This window comes from Salvelinus sp. IW2-2015, linkage group LG20 (assembly GCF_002910315.2).
Source record: "Salvelinus sp. IW2-2015 linkage group LG20, ASM291031v2, whole genome shotgun sequence".
Classification (NCBI taxonomy): Eukaryota; Metazoa; Chordata; class Actinopteri; order Salmoniformes; family Salmonidae; genus Salvelinus; species Salvelinus sp. IW2-2015.
The window spans coordinates 41,445,851-41,460,747 of record NC_036860.1 but is presented as its reverse complement, the minus strand read 5'-3'; the positions used below and the strand labels follow the sequence as shown (position 1 = coordinate 41,460,747).

The following is a 14,897-nucleotide window of genomic DNA, read 5'->3' as shown; positions in this document are numbered from 1 at the left end:
GCCTGTCCTAGCCACTTGTTAGCTCACCATATGAGACGCGTCTAGCCCCTTCTTATTAATGCTGTCTGTTGCTTCAATACATGTCTTACTACTCGAAAGTCGTCTTTATTCTCGCTCATTGTCATGTGTCGTTTCTAAATGTCTGCGCAAGAGTGAAGGTTTCTTGCAAGAGAGTAACAGTTAATGTGATTGGATGTTAATTATTTGACTAGGCTACCTGTATTTGTGTCACGCCCTGACCTTAGTTATCTTTGTTTTCTTTATTATTTTGGTTAGATCAGGGTGTGACATGGGGGATGTATGTGTTTTGTCTTGTCTAGGGGTTTTGTATGTTTATGGGGTGTTTATCTAGTCTAGGTGTTTGTATGTCTATGGTTGCCTAGATTGGTTCTCAATTAGAGGCAGCTGTTTATCGTTGTCTCTGATTGGGAACCATATTTAGGCAGCCATATTCCGTTGGGTATTTCGTGGGTTATTGTCTATATGTAAGTTGCCTGTGTCTGCACTTGTTTAAATTATAGCTTCACGTTCGTTTGTTGTTTTGCATAGTTTGTTTAAGTGTTCTTTGTTTCGTTAAATAAATAGAAGAATGTATTCTTATCACGCTGCGCCTTGGTCCTCCTCTCTTCAACCAAACGACGAACGTGACAATTTGACATTGTGTTGTTATTTCGCTGAACACTAGATGGTTAAATTTTWTTTTMGGCAGTGAAACGAGGCTACTCAGGCGAGAGAAAAAAACTCACCCAAATGTATAGCCCCGTTGGAAAATATAAAGGTACTGTTTAAAAAATATATATATATGAATCACATTTTTAGTATCCTCGACGGCATTGCGCATACCCCAGTTTTGGAATATCTGATCTAATAGAACTCAGATGGTTTTCTTTAATGGAAGCTTCTCTAATGTCAAAGATGTACAGTGTGGTGTACAGCATTGCAGCTCTCTAGGCCATCTACTCTTTTCTATTTTTACAAATGACCTACCACTGACATTAAACAACAGCATGTGTGTCGATGTATGCTGATGATTCAACCATATACACATCAGCAACCACAGCTAATGAAGTCACTGAAACCCTTAACAAAGAGTTGCAGTCTGTTTTGGAATGAGTGGCCAGTAATAAACAGGTCCTGAACATCTCTAAAACTAAGAGCATTGTATTTGGTACAAATCATTCCCTAAATTCTAGACCTCAGCTGAATCTGGTAATGAATGGTGTGGCTGTTGAACAAGTTGAGGAGAAAATTTATTGGTTTTACCTTAGATTGTAAACTGTCATGGTCAAAACATATAGATTCAATGGTTGTAAAGATGGGGAGAGGTCTATCCGTAATAAAGAGATGCTCTGCTTTTTTGACACCACACTCCACAAAGCAAGTCCTGCAGGCTCTAGTTTTATCATATCTTGATTATTGTCCAGTCATATGGTCAAGTCTGCAAAGAAATACCTAGTTAAGCTGCAGCTGGCCCAGAACAGAGCCGCACTTCTTGCTCAGAGGGCTAATATTAATATTATGCATGCCAGTCTCTCTTGGCTCTCTTGGCTAAGAATTGAGTTAATACTGACTGTGTCACTTCTTGTTTTTTATAGGAAACATTAATGTGTTGGAAATTCCAAATTGTTTGCATAGTCAACTTACACACAACACTGACACACACAGTTATACCACCAGACATGCCACCAGGGGTCTTTTCACTGTCCCTAGGTCCAGAACAAATTCAAGGAAACATACAGTATTATACAGAGCGTGTATGGAAGTGCATGGAACTCCCTTCAATCTTATATACCGCAAGTGAACAGCAAACCTGCTTTCAAAAAACAAATAAAGCAACACCTCACGGCACAATGCCTCTCCCCTATGTGACCTACTTGTTGTGTGTATGTACTGACATATATGTGTAAATGATAGATGCACACACACACACACACACTAAATGTTTTTAAATGTTGTAAATTGTAAAGTATTTTGTCTGTAATGTCTTTTTTGTTATGTGTCAGACCCCAGTAAGACTAGATGTCGCTAATGGAGATCCTAGTAAATCAAATCTCTTTTTAATCTAAAAATGCTGATTAACGCTTTAAAAAACAACTGTTTCCTCATCTGTACACTGTTAGAAAAAAGGGTTCCAAAAGGGTCCTACGGCTGTCCCCATAGGAGAARGCTTTTTGGTTCCATGTAGAACCCTCTGTAGAAAGGATCTACATGGAACCAAAAAGGGTTCTACCTGGAACCGAAAGGGTTCAACCTGCTACCAAAAAGGGTTATTCAAAGGGTTCTCCTATGGGGACAGCCAAAGAACACTTTAAGGTTTTAGATATAACCATTTTTGGGGCGGCAGGTAGCCTAGTGGTTAGAGCGTTGGGCCAGTAACCGAAAGGTTGCTGGATCAATTCCCTGAACTGACAAGGTAAAAATCTCTCGTTCTGCCCCTGAACAAGGCAGTTCCCCGGTAGGCCGTCATTGTAAATACGAATTTGTTCTTAACTGACTTYCTTAGTTAAATAAATACAAATMTATTATTCTACTATACTGCAGAGTGGTGCTTCATGATTATGCATGGAATGGGCCTATGCTTAGAGAATGCAGATAGGCCATTTGTTGTTCTCTTTCTGTGTGCATGTGCCTTCATCAACATTCAACGGAGTCTACATCACGACTCCCTTGGGCATGTTCTGCTCTGACTTCTAAATGTGACTTGGAGGACTCAAGGCAATTCAACCCTTTATTGGCCAACTTCAGGCCTATCTGTTTTAGAAATAGGCCTGATGAGTTGGTGTAAAAATGCATTGCAGTAGTAGGCTACATATTGATTCCGATCATTCTGTTACCTTTGTTTGCATAAATGCAAAATAGTCAGCAACACAAACCATAGACAATGATTTATGACTAGGTGTTCTAATACAGAGTCAGGTTAAGGTCTACCGTCCTAGCGTAATGTCCTGTCCTGTTCTTTCACATCCTCCTAGAGGTCGGCCACAGCCCCTCACTGAGATTTCGCACAGAAAAGCCAATGGTTAGTTTCAGCGTACGTTGACGATCGATTGTGACGAAGGATGTTCATCCGTAATTTTAACGTTAAACGACATTTTAACAATAGACTTAGTTCACGCATTTCATCTGGAATCTCACAGAATCGGGGATGGGCTCATTTCTGCACACTTCTTTATTCACTTTAGGTTACTTTGAGGTTGAGGTTATGACTTAGCACACACATCAGTTTCCCCAGTCCCAGGTGCTGTACAGATGCACTGGAGCTGCTGACGTGGACACACACAAATACGCACTGTGGCGAAGGTGGCTGAAAACATTCAATTAAATGTTCTGAAACATGCAGAATTCAAATTAAGGGTATTTAATCTCATGTAGTTTCTTAGAGATTATAAACTGGTGAAATGCTGTTACACCACATTCACCAGATCCATAGTGTGGCTGACTGTGATAGTTGTAGTTCACACACAGATGATATACCATGCAAGATTTCACAGACTCCAAAACAATATCTACACAAATGTTCTTAGCTTAGGGAAGCATGATGAAGACAATTCCAACTTGTGAATGCAATGATATTTTTGTGAAAATGTATTATTTGTCTAAAAACATGCACTTTCCCTGATCTGTATACTCAGACTAGGCTGTAGAGACCTGTTTGTGGTAATATAATTTAATGTAGCCTAATGTAACATGAGCAGCCAAGAAAGCAGAGACAGTATTTTTTTTACATTTAACCTTTATTTAACCGGGTAGGCTAGTTGAGAACAAGTTCTCATTTACAACTGCGACCTGGCCAAGATAAAGCAAAGCAGTGTGACACAAACAACAACACAGAGTTACACATGGAATAAGCAAACATACAGTCAATAATACAATAGGAATAAAATACAAATAATAATAAAAWATAAAAAAATTACAAGTCTATATACAATGTGTGCAAATGAGGTAGGATAAGGGAGGTAAGGCAATAAATAGGCCATAGTGGCGAAATAATTACAATATAGCAATTAAACACTGGAGTGATAGATGTGCAGAAGACGAGTGTGCAAGTAGAGATACTGGGGTGCAAAGGAGCAAAATAAATAGTATGGGGATGAGGTAGTTGAATGGGCTTTTACAGATGAGCTATGTACAGGTGCAGTGATCTGTGAGCTGCTCTATATGAGTCTGCAGCTTCAGTGATTTTTGCAGTTCGTTCCAGTCATTGGCAGCAGAGAACTGGAAGGGAAGGCGGCCAAAGGAGGAATTGGTTTTGGGGGTGACCAGTGAAATATACCTGCTGGAGCGCGTGCTATGGGTGGGTGCTGCTATGGTGACCAGTGAGCTGAGATAAGGCGGGGCTTTACCTGGCAAAGTTTATAGATGACCTGGAGCCAGTAGGTTTGGRGGTGAATATGAAGCGAGGGCCAGCCAACGAGAGCATACAGGTCGTAGTGGTGGGCTTTGGTGACAAAACGGATGGCACTGTGATAGACTGCATCCAATTTGCTGAGTAGAGTGTTGGAGGCTATTTTGTAAATGACATCGTCGAAGTCAACGTTCGATAGGATAGTCCGTTTTACGAGGGTATGTTTGGCAGCATGAGTGAAGGATGCTTTGTTGCGAAATAGGAAGCCAATTCTAGATTTAATTGTGGATTGGTGATGCTTAATGTGAGTCTAGAAGGAGAGTTTACAGTCTAACCAGACACCTAGGTATTTGTAGTTGTCCACATATTCTAAGTCAGAACCGTCCAGAGTAGTGATGCTGGACGMGCGGGCAGGTGTGTGCAGCGATTGGTTGAAGAGCATGCATTTGGTTTTACTTGCATTTAAGAGCAGTTGAAGGCCACGGAAGGAGAGTTGTATGGCATTGAAGCTCGTCTGGGGGTTAGTTAACACAGTGTTCAAAGAAGGGTCAGAGGTATACAGAATGGTGTCGTCTGCGTAGAGGTGGATCAGAGAATCACCAGCAGCAAGAGCGACATCATTGATGTATACAGAGAAAAGAGTCGGCCCGAGGTTGGAACCCTGTGGCTCCCCCATAGAGACTGCCAGAYGTCCGGACAACAGGCCCTCCGATTTGACATTCTGAACTCTGTCTGAGAAGAAGTTGGTGAACCAGGCAAGGCAGTCATTTGAGAAACCAAGGCTGTTTAGCGTGCCGATAAGAATGTGGTGATTGACAGAGTCGAAAGCCTTGGCCAGGTTGATGAATACAGCTGCACAGTATTGTCTCTTATCAATGGTGGTTATGTTATCGTTTAGGACCTTGAGCATGGCTGAGGTGCACCCATGACCAGCTCGGAAACCAGATTGCATAGCGGAGAAGGTACGGTGGGATTCGAAATGGTCGGTGATCTGTCTGTTAACTTGGCTTTCGAAGACCTTAGAAAGGCAGGGTAGGATAGATATAGGTCTGTAGCAGTTTGGGTCTAGAGTGTCTCCCCCTTTGAAGAGGTGGATGACCGCGGCAGCTTTCCAATCTTTGGGGATATTAGACGATACGAAAGAGGTTGAACAGCCTAGTTAATAGGGGTTTCAACAATTTTGGTGGATAATTTTAGAAAGAGAGGGTCCAGATTGTCTAGCCCGGATGATTTGTAGGGGTCCAGATTTTACGGTTCTTTCAGAACATCAGCTATCTGGATTTGGGTGAAGGAGAAATGGGGGAGGCTTGGGCAAGTTGCTGTGGGGGGCACAGGGCTGTTGACCGGGGGTTAAAGAGAGGAGATCTCCAATGAGGAGGTGCTAATGTAGGTTACGTTTTAAAGACACGTTTATGTGGGACCGGGAGCACTGCCCTGCCTCCAGACTCTGAAGTGGTTCCATACAGCGCCTCCGTAGCTGTTGTTTTTTTCCTGTGTGGGAGCCAGGTAGCCACTTGGTAACATGGTCCCAGATCTGTTTGTGCTGTCTTGCAAACAACCATAGGAATTGGCATAGCCTCCTGGGCCCATGGCCACACCTGGAGAATGGAGTAGAGAGTGGGACAGAAGAGCTGGGAACTGGGTGCAGATACAGCTTCTCAGCATCAATAGGAGGCTATTATTGTTTGGCCTTGAAAACATATTTTGTAAGAATGAGTCATGACCACAATAGAGAATCCCTCCGTTGAATAAATATTGTTATATTTTTCTACCTTTGATCCATTCATGCATTGTTTTTCAGTCTTTTGCTTTGTGTGTTTACTGAAGTGCCCTAGTTGGTAGGTATCAGGTATCAAGGTAAGACCCAAGTGCAGACTGTGTGAAGTAACAATGTTTATTGTAACAACAGGGGCAGGCAAACGACAGGTCAAGGCAGGCAGGGGTTGATAATCCAGAGTAGGAGCAAAAATACAGGACGGCAGACCCAGAGCCTGGGGCAGGCTCCGGGTCAGGACAGGCAAGGGTCAAAAACCAGGAGGACGGAAAAAGAGAGGCTGGGAAAAGACAGGAGCTGACAGGAAAACGCTGGTAAACTTGACAAACTGTCACAGACAGACAGCAAACACAGGTATAAATACCCAGAGGATAAGTGGGGAAGATGGGCGACACCTGGAGGGGGTGGAGACGAGCACAAGGACAGGTGAAACAGATCAGGGTGTGACAGTAGGGCAGTCTTTCCGATGCACAAATAGCCTCTGAGTCTGTGTGAAGTTTTCCTCCAAGTTTTATATTGTTAGACAATAATTTAATATGATTTGAGATTGCATCAGTTAACTCTGGCAAGAAAAGGAAAAGGCAACATAGCCAGCCTATTCCTCACACTCCATGATGTCACCATCAGGCTGTTTTTCCGTTGAGAGAAGAGAACACTCAAGGAGTTTACGAGGAGAGAATATTCCTCTCTCTTCCAAGATGATTGGCAAGTTAGTTTCTCCTTGTGAGGTGTGGGGAATATGTGTCAGTAAGAGAGGGAAACCGAGGGAGAGAGAATCAGAGAGAGAGACAMAGAGAGGCGGGGAAAGAGAGAGGTGAAGATGGCAGTGCTAAGAAGCCCACGCTGGCTGCCTCTCCTCTCTTCTCATTTCCTCTCATCTCCTCTCATGTTTCTCTCTGAGAGATATCGAGTGGACACTAGAGGCTATAGCCAACACTCTCACATATCCCACATTGACAGGTGGCTCTTCAGAACAAACTCCACACACACACCCCACATTGACAGGTGGCTCTTCAGAACAAACCTACCACACACACACGCAGTGGATTTATGCTATATAATTAATCTGTTTGGCCTGGTTCTCTTCTCACTCACAGACTTCTGCTGGAAACAGGACACAAAGGGCTGTGAGACAGGTTTAATCCTAGACACATGGAAAGGGGGATGTACAAGGAGGGTACGGAGCAACAGAAGACAAACAGCAGAGGGGKTAAGAATCTTGGAGATGGGGAAAGGGACAATAAAACAGGGGGAAAGTTTGCAGGACTCTGCCCGGAGGGGCAGATCCCAAGTAGACAGCCATACCCTCTGCCCAAGATGATAGCAGGGAGCCGGGGTCCGGTGTCAGTCCGCCTGTCGACGATACCTGGAAGTGCTCTTGGGAAGAGCGGTCCGAGTTATCTTCCAGGTACGCCAACAGCGGGGGACGAYCATCTGGGCAGAGGGTATGTTGACCTCTTGCTCCTGGAAGAGCGGGGGCTGATAACCCACGGAGCACTCGAAGGGCGAGAGCCCAGTGACCAAGCAGGGAAGGGTGTTCCGGGTGTACTCCACCCACATGAGTTGCTGGCTCCAGGTGGTGGGTTTGGCTGAGACGAGGCATCGAAGAATTGTCTCCAGGTCCTGATTGGCACACGCCGTTGGATTGGGGATGAAACCCAGAGGACAGGCTGGCCGACGACCCAATGAGTGTGCTGAACGCCTTCCAGAACCGGAACGAGAACTGAGTACAACTGTCGGAAACCATGTCCACCGGAAGTCCATGGATCCGGAAGACATTCTGCACCATGAGCTGGGCTGTCTCCTTGGCAGAAGGTAGCTTGGGGAGGGGAATGAAATGGGCAGCTTTGGAAAACCTGTCCACCACGGTGAGAATAGGGGTGTTGCCATCAGACGGAGGGAGACCAGTGACGAAGTCCAGGGATATATGTGACCAGGGACGGTTAGGAACAGGAAGAGGTTGAAGGAGGCCAGCTGGAGTTGCCGAGGAGTCTTGTTCTGAGCACAGATGGCGCAGGCGGCGACGAACGCGGAGACGTCAGGAACCGTGGTGGGCCACCAAAAGCGTTGTCGCACAAAGGCCAGGGTCCGACGGGAGCAAGAGTGGCAGGCAAGCCTGGAGGAATGAGCCCATTCCAGGACGGCGGAGCGGGCAGCATCTGGGACAAACATCCGGTTAGCCGGGCCCGCCTCACGGGCCTGGTTCTCTATTCCCCAGATGAGGGTAGCCGCAAGGCACGAGGTAGGGAAATGGTCTCGGGGTTCGTGGGTGTAGAAGCGGGGCAATCGCGGCGTGAAAGTGCGTCCGGCTTAACATTCTTAGACCCCGGGCGGTAGGAGATGGTGAAGTTGAACCGGGTGAACAACAGGGCCCATCGAGCTTGCCTGGAGTTGAGACGCTTGGCGTTGCTGTGATATTCCAGGTTCTTGTGATCCGTCCACAGTACGAATGGAWGTTCTGCCCCCTCTAACCAGTGTCTCCACTCCAAGGCCATCTAAACTGCGAGTAGTTCTCTGTCCCCAACATCATAATTCCTCTCTGTGGCATTAAGGCGATGGGAGAAAAAGGTGCAGGGATGCAGCTTAAGGTCCAGCGCAGAACGCTGGGACAGGACAGCCCCCACTCCGACATGCGATGCGTCTACTTCCACCACAAACTGACGGGATGGGTCCGGATGGATCAGCATGAGAGCTTTGGTGATGCTTAAGGTCCAGGAATGCCCGGTCAGCAGCTGGGGACCACGTGAACGGGACCTTGGGAGAGGTGAGTGCTGACAAGGAGGAAGCCAAGGTGCTGTAACTCCGGTTAAAACGGCGGTAAAAATTGGAAGATCCTAAGAAACATAGCAACTGGGTTGGGGCCAATCCACCACCACTCTCACCTTTCCTGGATCCATCTGCACATTCCCAGCAGCGATGATATATCCAAGGAAGGAGATGGTGGAGCAATGGAACTCGCATTTTTTTGCTTTGACAAACAGGTGGTTCTCCAGGAGACGCTGAGGTCTTGTTGGACATGGAGAACGTGTTCTTGAGCTGAGCGGGAAAAGACGAGGATGTCGCTGAGGTAGACGAACACAAACCGGTTCAACATATCCCGGAGAACGTCATTAACAGGGCCTGGAACACAGCAGGAGCCCTTTGTCAAACCGAATGGCATCACCAGGTATTCATAGTGTCCGCTAGCAGTGTTGAAGGCTTCCACTCATCACCTTCCCGTATCTGTACCAGGTGGTAGGCGTTCCACAGGTCTAACTTAGAGAAGATAGTGGCCCCCTGGAGCGGCTCAAAAGCCAAGGCGTTGAGTGGTAGCTGGTAGCAGTTCTTAACCGTGATGTCATTGAGGCCCTGGTAGTCGATGCACAGGCGCAGGGTTTTGTCCTTCTCCAAAAAGAAGAACACTGCGCCGGCGTGGGAGGCAGAAAGACGGATACCCATTGCAGCCAAGGAGTCCGCGATGTACGTCTCCATAGCCTTGGTCTCCYGACCCGACAGTGAATACAGCCGTCCCCGGGGTTGAGTAGTGCCCGGGAGAAGGTCGATCCCGCAGTCATAGGGTCGATGCGGAGGAAGTGAAGTGACCRGAGCTTTGCTGAAAAACCTCCCGGAAATCCTGGTACTCCACGGGAACGGGGGATAGGTCCTAGCCTTCTTCCGAGCCCACAGGAACCCGGGGGAAGGCTTCGCCGACTTCAGGCAATGGGCTTGGCAGAACGGGCTCCAGCCCATGATAGTACSAGCAGTCCAGTTGATAAGGGGATAGTGGGGCTGGCACCAAGAAAACCCCAATACCACGGGAACCTGAGGAGACTTGATGAGCATAAACTGTATAGACTCACTGTGGGTCCCGGACATTGTGGGTGACTCTGCCTATAGAACGCCCATCCAGTGCTCTAACATCCAGGGGAGGGGGTGAGTGGGGATGCCCAGCTCAGACACCAGGGTGGTGTCCATCAAACTCTCGTCGGCCCCAGTCAGTGACAACCCAGAGAGATTTAGACTGGTCGCCCCACAGCAGGATGTCATGGAAAGGGGTGCGAGTAAGGGGAGAAGAAAAATTCCCTGTATGGCCCACTAGAGTACTCATATCTACTGATGAGCCTGGTCTCTTTAAGGGACAGGTAGACACCAGAAGTTCCGCAATACAGACAACTCTAGGTGTTAAGTCTGTGTAAGCGTTCTGTGTAAGCGTTCAGCCTATCTCTGGCAAGTTGGATTGGCCCCGAAAAAGGAGAGTCGGCAGACCTCGGAGACTCTCGAGGGAACTCGGGTAAGCTTGGATCCTCTCGGGACGTAGACGCCGGGGACTTCCGGAGTTCCTCTGAGGCAAGGTGGGATTCTTTGGCGAGCGATTGGGACCGGAATCAAACCTCCTCTCCCTCCTACGTTCTCGTAGCCGCCATCGATCCGGATGGTCAAGGCGATGAGCGAATTGAGATCCGTAGGCAGCTCCCGCGAGCTGCGAGCTCGTCCTTAACCTCCTCCGATAAGCCATGAAGGAATGTTTTGAACAGGGATTCTGGGTTCCAGGCACTCTCGGCAGCCAACGTGCGGAAATCAACCGCATAGTCCGCCACACTGTGGGAGTCTTGCCGGAGTAACTTCCGGGCAACCTCGCTCTACAACGTAGAGTCGAAAACCTTTTTCACCTCAGCCACGAAGTCCTCCAGGCTGAAACACACGGAAGATTGTTGTTCCCACACCACCGTAGCCCAGGCGAGAGCCCTCCTGGACATTAACGTTATGAGATACGCTATCTTCGYGCGGTCAGAGGGGAAGGAAGAGGGCTGCAACTCGAAGATGAGGGAACACTGGGAGAGAAACGCCCAACAGGTTCCTGAGCCTCCAGTGAAACGTTCCGGAGGAGGTAAGTGGGGGTGGCCTGGAGAGACGCACTGCTGACAGTYGTGTTACTGGGGGGCTGGCAGGCTACTGTCGTGGCCGGCTGCCTCACAGATAATCCGCGGAATTGCTCCAGCAATGTATTCAAGGCACATTCATAGCGTTCTGCCAGAGTCTGGAATCCATCCAGAAGACCTCGAAGTAACTCCTCATGTCTCCCAATGGTGGCTCCTTGGGAGGAGATGTTGTTGCGGAGCTGGTCCGAGTCTGCTGGGTCAGTCATGACCAGTTCGTACTCTCAGACCTCAGGATAAGACCCGGATGCAGACAGTTTGAAGTAACAAAAGTTTATTACAAAAATAGGGGTCAGGCAAACGACAGGTCAAGGGCAGGCAGAGGTCAGTAATCTAGAGCAGAGTCCGAAAGGTACAGAACGGCAGGCAGGGACAGGGCACGCAGAATGGTCAAAACCGGGAAAACTAGAAAACAGGGACTAGAGAGAARAGAAGTACTGAAAAAACGRGGGTAGGCTTGACAAGACGAACTGGCAACAGACAAACAGAACACAGGTATAAATACACAGGGGTTAATGGGGCAGATGGGCAACGCCTGGACGGGGGTGGAGACAAGCACAAAGACAGGGGAAACCGATCTTTTACTTTTAGTTTTATACACGAGCTTCAAACAGCTGAAAATACAATCTTTTTTGTTCTGGAAAATATATTTCACAGCAGTTTAGATGGTACAATGATTCTCTACACTATACATGCTTGTTTTGTCAGAAACTGAAATTAGGCAAACTATTAGAATTTATGCAACCAGGAAATGGTGGAGTGATTTCTGCATAATGCAGCTTAAGGTCAGTGTCATGGTTACAGTCAGTCACTTAGGCTATTATAATACTGATATATCATGTGGTACATCTTTCCCTATGGTCATTGTTATTGTCAGAGACTCGTGGCCTCACTAATGACTGTAAACGAACAGTAAATCCGTAGTGGCTACCCAGTACACAGATGATGATCATTGTGACATGTGAGCAATGTTCCCTCTAAGCTGCGGGCGCGCAGCTCCCTGTGACTGCCATGCATAACAAATATAAGCCCGCGCAGAGTAGCACGAGATTGAACTTCACTGAACTTTCTAGAGTTTTCCTCCTTACTTAACATTCTCAAAGTGTCCCTTTACTGTGGGAATTGTGATCGAGTCAACACAATATTAGCCACTTTCAATGCAACGTACCGAAACAAAACAAACTATGCAAGACTTATTAGTATGCAAAACTAAATATGCAAGAGATTTTCTTGTAGGCAGAACACATCAGAGCGGGATTCTTTTGCATTGACATGCAGACTCAGCCCGTAGGTACTCTACACAGACCGTTGCAGCATAACCAATCAGAGCTGCAATAGGCCTATATGCAAATTGCCATAATGGATCTATGCCATTCGGTTTAAACTGGACTGTGTTAACAGCATGAGCGGTGGTCGTGAGTAGATGCGCTTTAAAAAAAAAAATCAAAGCGAGAGCTGCATTTAGCCATGTGTGCACATTTGTTTATATCCTTTGCTAGTTAATGAGTTATTAGCCCAGTTATAAATCATTTGTAGTCAGCAATGGGGGAGTGGTTGCTTCCAACAAGAGCACAAAATGTGTGCATTTATAGCCATCTTTYAAAAGCGAGTCAGGAAAATAACTTGTCTGTTGTATTTTTAGACTGTCTTGAATAAGTTAAGTAGCCAATAGGCGTAGCGTAGTATAATTGGTCTGATTCTCTGTAATAATGGTATGGGAATAATAATTAATTTGATTTTGTACAGTGGGACAAGTGGATAAACAAGTTAATTTAAAGCCCTGTATGTTTTTTTTCAAATGTCTCATGGAATGCAGGCCTACATTGAACACCACATATTGGCTGCTACTGTGGGCTGAATGATAGAACAGCTATTTCCATGTTAAAATGTTATGGGATGTGTTTTTCGCCATAGTTTTTGATGGTAGGCCACTCTGGTAGGACTACATTACGATCAAATAACCACAGTATCCTACTTGACCACTGTTAAAACTATAACTTAAAGCAGTTACAGCCTCAGTGTTCACAGTAAACATGCACCGGAAGTTGCACAGAATTTTCATAACGTTGAAGGGAACATTGCTTGTGAGTCAGTTGTCTACTGGCTGAAAATCTGAAATTGTGTGTTTTTCTGTTTTATGTAAGAATTAAATTGAGGCTGAAGGCAGCCGGAGTGGTCTGGGCTTAATCAGGCTCTAAATCTGAATACCGGTATGTTTCTGTGTGGGGTGTCAAACAGGATGTGGGGCCTGTAAAAAGCTCTGCTCTCTGAAACATTTCTCAGTCGTTAGGCAACCTTGGAAACATCTTTTGTGTGGTATAGGCCTTGTACAGTCCAGTACAGGGGTGTGGTCAGCCAGCCAGAGTTCCCCATTTTACCGCTCACCACAAACTGACTGGAGTGTTTTCCATCACAACCCAGAGAGCAGTAATATTCTCCAGCTTATTACTACCCACATTTTCTATGAACTTGTCATGTCGTAAGTTGACGATCCAAATTCGAACAGTTGGAAAATGTGTAAAATGRTTACCACAAATGCTTATTAATCATCYGCCCTCCCTCTTCTCTCTACTGAAGCTAGAACTATTTTCTTCTGAGACAAAGACAAGCTTTGTCAGCACAGCCAGGACATTTGGAAGTGAGAAATGTGCACGTTGTCCACCAAAAGGCATCTGGTGCTTTTGATTTCTAAAATACTAGTATATTCAAAGACATGAATAAAAGAAGCACATATCTTCCTCCTAAGGACGAGCAACACAGACACAGGTCTCTTAAGTTATTTACCATACAATGTGGTGATTGTGTCCTCTACAATCTGTCATACACATGAGCTAAGCCTAAGGTAGCCTAAATCAAATGACCACAGTGTCCTGAGGGAAGGGAGACAAATAACAGGATTGAAATAAAATATCTTCTCAAAACAACTGTCTCCACCTCTCCCACCGCCTGTACCTCAGCTTGGAAAAATAATCTGAGTGGGGAGGGAGACTTCCTTGTGTCTAGACTCTCTGTGTGTGTGTGTGTGTGTGTGTCTGAGAGAGCGCGAGAGAGAGAGGTATAGGCAGCACAGGGGCAGACAGGCTGCTTCCGTGTCTTGATATGTGTGTGTGGAGGCAGTAGCAGCTGGACTGCTCTTGGCCCTACTGCTCTTTCTCAGTGGCTCTCTGATCCAAAGGTCTGGCTGGTGTGTTGCTCTCTGTGCATAGACGCTGTGTGTGTAGTCTGTCCAGCTCAACTCCGGTAGGAGTCAGTCAAAGTGTAAAGGGGGAGTTACAGTGCAGGGCAGTTTCTGTGAAGGTGTCATCAAGACCATTGCTGTTTTCTTTCTGTGAGTACACTCTCTATGACATTCTATCCCTCTGTRTCCCTCTCTCTTTCTCCCCCTTTTGATATCTCTGTTTATGTTTTTTTAGAGCTCAGTCTGTCTGACCTTTCAGAAGTTGGTTGAAGGTTGTCAGGTTGAAACAGGAAACCTTTAAGGCATTTGAGGACGTTAGTTGGACAATTGAAAATTAAAAATGTTTTTTTTTATGGCTGATCTTAACAGACCTTTTTTAGTAACAWTATGGGCTAAATTTACCAGTCGCTTTTTCTCTGAAGTAACAACCTGCTATATAATGCTAGTGTTGGTCATAGTTCACCAGCAGTTCATCTCTTTAGAGTCTTGGTTATTTAAAGGCTGGCTGAAGCCTGCCCTGGGCTGAGCCATGCAGAGTGGGTCACACATCAGAGGATGTGATGAAGCAGTGTGATATTCAACCCAACATCCTTTCTCCAACCCACTGCCAAACTGAGGCCAGCCAGGACTCAGGAGCAACCCACCCAATGCTTACTGTGGTGGATGATGCTGAGAAAATGAATC

General features: G+C 46.2%; 1 protein-coding gene across 2 annotated transcripts in view; it reads left to right on the top strand.

Annotated features, from left to right (window-relative positions):
* The window catches only part of LOC111981317 (cytospin-B-like), a 187,865-nt gene that overhangs the window by 25,731 nt on the left and 147,237 nt on the right, over positions 1-14,897 (top strand). The window contains exon 1 of one of the 2 annotated variants that reach the window (XM_024012535.2): positions 14,133-14,363. The exons of the other annotated variant lie outside the window; for it this stretch is intronic. The gene's annotated coding sequence lies outside the window, so the exon portion shown is untranslated. Of the gene's footprint in view, positions 1-14,132; positions 14,364-14,897 lie in introns of those variants that run through there. 2 annotated transcript variants of the gene reach the window in all.